The sequence below is a fragment of the Piliocolobus tephrosceles genome, chromosome 21 (genome assembly GCF_002776525.5).
Source record: "Piliocolobus tephrosceles isolate RC106 chromosome 21, ASM277652v3, whole genome shotgun sequence".
Classification (NCBI taxonomy): Eukaryota; Metazoa; Chordata; class Mammalia; order Primates; family Cercopithecidae; genus Piliocolobus; species Piliocolobus tephrosceles.
This window is the reverse complement of record NC_045454.1, coordinates 44817920-44823259: the sequence shown is the minus strand read 5'-3', so window position 1 is coordinate 44823259 and position 5340 is coordinate 44817920.

Sequence of the window (5340 nt, the reverse complement as noted above, 5' to 3'; positions counted from 1 at the left end):
CCCCTCCTCTCCCTCCTCCCTCTCCTCCTCTCCCTCCTCCCTCTCCTCCTCTTCCTCTTCCCCCACCATCCCCCAGCATTAACATCCCTCACCGTGAGAAAACCAAACAGACAAAATGCCATCCTTGCAATGAAGGTGAAAGGCCACCGTTTATAAGAAGTCCTAAGATGAACTGAAAAGTTCTGAGCGGAGACTCAATTGCCTCAGGTATCCGGGAGAGAATTCCCCAGCCAGGGCCTTCAGCAGCTGCTCGAGGGCCCCTCCCCTTGGGTTAATGCTTTCTGTTGCCATTTTGAAATTCCTTATTTTTTTTGAGACGGAGTTTTGCTCTGTTGCCGAGGCCGGAGTGCAGTGGCACAACCTCAGCTCACTGCAACCTCTGCCCCTTGGGTTCAACTGATTCTCCTGCCTCAGCCTCCCGAGTAGCTGGGATTACAGGCACCCACTACCACGCCTGGCTAATTTTTGTATTTTTAGTAGAGATGGGGTTTCACCATATTGGTCAGGCTGGTCTTGAACTCCTGACCTCGTGATCCACCTGCCTTGGCCTCTCAAAGTGCTGGGATTACAGGTGTGAGCCACTGTGCCCAGCAACCATGTTGAAATTTAGTCATATTTGACCAACAGGCCCTGCACATGTTTCTTTTCCTTTCTCTTTTTTCTTTTATAGCTCACTGCAGCCTCGAACTCCTGGGCTCAAGTGATCCTGTTACCTCAGTCTCCCAAGTAGCTGGGGAGTCTCGTTCTTGTTGCCCAGGCTAGAGTGCAATGGCGTGAACTTGACTCATTGCAACCTCTATCTCCCGAGTTCAAGTGATTCTCCTGCCTCAGTCTCCTGAGTAGCTGGGATTACAGGCGCCCACCACCACGCTTGGCTAATTTTTGTATTTTTAGTAGAGACGGGGTTTCACTATGTTGGTCAGGCTGATCCTGAACTCCTGACCTCAGGTGATCCGCCCACCTCAGCCTCCCAAAGTGCTGGGATTACAGGCGTGAGCCACTGTGCTTGGCTTTTTTTTTTTTTTTTTTTTTAAATAGCATCTTGCTCTGTCACCTAGGCTGGAGTGCAGTGACATGATCGGGGCTCTCTGCACCCTCCACCTCCCAGGTTAAGCGATTCTTCTGCCTCAGTCTCCTGAGTAGCTGGGATTACAGGCACATACCACCATGCCCAGTTAATTTTTGTATTTTTAGTAGAGACGGGGTTTTGCCATGTTGGGCAGGCTGGTCTGGAACTCCTGACCTCAAGTGATCCGCCCACCTCAGCCTCCCAAAGTGCTGGGATTACAGGTGTGAACCATCATGCCCGGCCTCATTTTTACATGTTTTGTAGAGATAGACTCTCATGATGTTGCCCAGGCTGGTTTTGAACTCCTGATCTCAGGCAATCCTCCCCCCTCATACCAGTTCTCAGGACAGGTTGTTGAGAACTCCTCAGGCTCTGAGGACACTGAGGTGGGAGGGAACCCACACCCTCCCCGCCCCTCGCCCCCCAGTGAAAACATTCTCATGTCAGGACTCGTATTACTGAACACAAACCGTGGTTCTCCGGACAACACAGGTGTCAGTTTTTCCTTCTCTTCCAGAAATCCTTTTAAATTGTGCTAAGAAATTACTGAGGGTGAAACACACACACGAAGCCCAAGGGAAAAAGGATGCAGGCTTCAGACCCTTGACCTTGAAGGGAGCAATGGAAATAGCCCCCACGAGAGGCGGGCGTCCGGAGGGGTCTGGTGGAACTCGAACCTCCCCCGCAACACACAGGGCCCTGGCTCGGGGCTGGGCCTCTCGGGCTCTGAATTCTGGGGTGAGGCAGGGATCAGGAGCTGTCTCTTCTCCTTGGAGGAACTCGAGGGGGGATTTCCTGGCTTGGTTTGGGGCAGCCGCAAGACCTGTGGCGAGAGCATGGGGGATGTCCAGGCCCCCTGGTGTCTGAATCTGAGCCCCTGAGCCCTATCTACCCCTGCAGGTCATGCAGGCAGTACTCAGCCTCCTGCCCACCCTCAACTTCCCGTCCATGTCTAAACCCTGAAACAGTTCAGAGGCACAAAACTAAGGGGGCGGCCGAAAGCCAGGATGCTCTACGCCAAACTAGGAAAATTATCACCAGCACAGTGTGTGTTTTCCAATCCACCAAGTTCCGCTGTGTCATCTGTGAAATGGGTGCATGAACGGTAAAGTACTGTGTAAAGCAAAAAGCTAACATTCACTATTGCGTCCTTCCTGTTCCTGTCACTCCCTTAAGGGCCCTGCCCCCGCTGCCCGGAGCGCCCCGGCACTCAGCACCCCTACTGTGTGGGGCAGGGGTGCCCAGTCTGTTCTCCCTGCTGCTCAATGGGTGGGCCCTCCTGGGTGGAGTAGCACATGTTTAAGCCCTTAACCTGGGACCAGCGCTCCCTCGTCCGCAGGGCTGCTGCAGGACGTTAAGGTGGTTTCCTGGCCAGGCAAGGTAAGTGGCTCACACCTGTAATCCCAGCACTTTGGGAGGCCGAGGTGGGAGGATCACCTGAAGTCAGGAGTTCGAGACCAGCCTGGCCAATATGGTGAACCCCGCCTCTACTAAAAATACAAAAAATTAGCCGGGAGTGGTGGTGTGCGCCTGTAATCCCAGCTACTCGGGAGGCTAAGGCAGGAGAATTGCTTGAACTAGGGAGGTGGAGGTTGCAGTGAGTCGAGATCGCGCCACTGAAGTCCAGCCTGGGCGACAGCGCAAGACTCCATCTCAAAAAAAAAAAAGGTTTCCTGAAGTCAGAGGACCTGGGGCAGCAGAGGGTTGAGGTCTATTCGCTGTGCTCCCCCCACCCCAATAAAAACACTCTCATGTCACAGCTTGGCTCTCGTATTACTGAACACAAACCGTGGTTCTCTGGACAATGCAGGCATCTGTTTCTCTTTCTCTTCCAGAAATCCTTTTAAATTGTGCTAAGAAATTACTGAGGTTGAAACACACACACACAAAACCCAAGGACAAAAGGATGCATGCCTCAGACCCTTGACCTTGAAGGGAGCAATGAAACCAGCCCCCATAGAGGCAGGGGTCTGGAGAGGTCTGGTGGAACCTGAGTGTCACCTGCCATGCACAGGGGCCTCGCTCGGGGCTGGGCCTCTGGCTCTGAATTCTGGGGTAAGGCGGGGATGGAAGCCATCCCTGGAGCAGAAGTGGAGATGGGGGCTGTCAGGTTCCATTAAAGTTCGTCCCACATAGGGCACTCCTCTAAACTTCTTGCTTCTCTAGGTGAGTCTCTGACACTGGCGTCACCCAGGAGAAATACAGGTTCTCAGGCCAGGCGCTGTGGCTGACACCTGTACTCCCAGCACTTTGGGAGGCTGAGGCGGGTGGATCACCTGAGGTCAGGAGTTTGAGGCCAGCCTAGCCAACGTGGTGAAACCCCCTCTCTACTAAAAATACAAAAATTAGCCAGGCATGGTGGCGTGGGCCTGTAATCCCAGTTGTTCAGGAGGCTGAAGCAGGAGAATTGCTTGAGCCCAAAAGGTGGAGGTTGTAGTGAGCCAAGATTGCGGCAGTGCAGCCTGGGGAACAGAGTGAGACTCTGTCTCAAGAAAAAAAGAAAAGAAAAGAAAAGAGAGAAAAGAGAAAGAAAGAAGAGAAAGAAAAGAAAGAAATGCAGATTCCCAGGCCCACACCAGACCTGCAGAAGCTGAATCTGCTTTGAAACGATGCTCCCCTGTGGGAGGCAGATGCATTCTTAAGTTTGGGAGGCGCAGACACCCAGACCCCTTCTCCTGGGTTTACAGGTTGGGCGGTCAGGAGATCCACTAGCCTGAGCCCGTGGGAGCTGCCCAGAGGCCCCTGGGCTCTGAACACCTGAGGGACAGCCCTGAGCACTGTCAGGGCTCTGGCTGGAGCACTGCCCTGGACCTTTGGCCCCAGGTGGTGTCGGATAACACGGCGTTTTCCCGGAAGCCGAGGGATCAGTCATGTCTGGAAGAGAAGATGGTGAACGCAGACCCACAAGACGCACAAGCAATAGAGAAACCAGCAACTTGAAAATGGGCTCCGTAAATGCTTTCGGAGAGGCCCGCCCGTGGCCTATGTTAGCTCAACTCTCTGGGTGCTGGGCGCGACCATCCAGTCCTTGGCGGAGTCTTGGTAGCAACTGTCACCATTCCTACTTGATCTCATTTTCCTGAGGATCTGGAGGGGGTGGGCAGCATGGACCCATTTCACAGAGGGTAGAGCGGAGACTCAGAGAGCCAGAGACTTCCCCCCGGGTCGCACGCTGGGGAGTGGTGTCAGAGCCAGGATTTGAACCTGGACTCTCTGACCTTGAGACCCCTAACCATTCCCATCCCAAAGGAGATCAGTCTCACGGAGGGGACACTCAGGACGGTCCCAGGGCTCGGAAGTGACTATGTTCCACATACAGACAGGGGAAGAGGCAGGATCCCTGGGTCACTGTTCGGGGAGCACTGGTGTGGGAAGCAGACGGAGGGGGGCCATATCCAGGGGCCACTCAGTGGGCCCACTGACCTGTGAACCTGGAGAAGAGGGGCATCTGGGTGGGAGCTGAAGGGCCGTGGGTGAGCCAGCACAGGGCACACCCGAACTGGGTGTCCCCTCGTGGGCTCCCGGGGCCTGGCCCAGGCTTACCTTGGAGGGAGGAGGTCCCCATCCCCTAGCACTCTATTACTGGGCTGTGGGGCTGCTCACAAGTGACACACCATCACCCCTACACCAGCACATCTCAATGATCCCACTTCATTTATTACCAAAATATCACAGAATTCCAGTCATAGTTAACATACAGCGTTTAACACGAACCTGATACCTGTAGAAAGAACTGAGTATCCGGACAATTGAGTCGTTTGGAACTGTAAGCCACGCCCCAAACCGCATCACTCCGTACTTCAAAAATACGCTTTTTTGAGAGCTTTGGAAACTGAATTAAAATGTCTACACAGCTATGAACAATTGTTTAATAAAACTTTTTCATGTTTCCATTACATGTAAATATATCAATTTGGCATCTCTATAAAAACTCTGAAAATGGTGCAAAAGTTTCATTCTCTTTGAGAAAGCCATTGACAAAAAATATTCACACTTCACTAAAATTTTGAAAAATGGTCTTCTTTCAAAGTTTCTTTATTACTCTGAAGTCTTCTGGGTTATCAAAATCTAGGTTTGCTTTTTCCTCCTAAAACACTAAAGAACATTTATTCACAAGGATTAAAAATAAAAATAAAAAGGCAATGGGCTGATGGAAAACCGGTGAGGGCTTTTCTTTCTTTCTTTTTTTTTTTTTTTTTCTGAAAATAATTAAAAAAACTTAAAAGTTACATAAGCATCTTCAAAAGAACACAATGGGATTCATTTTGTTG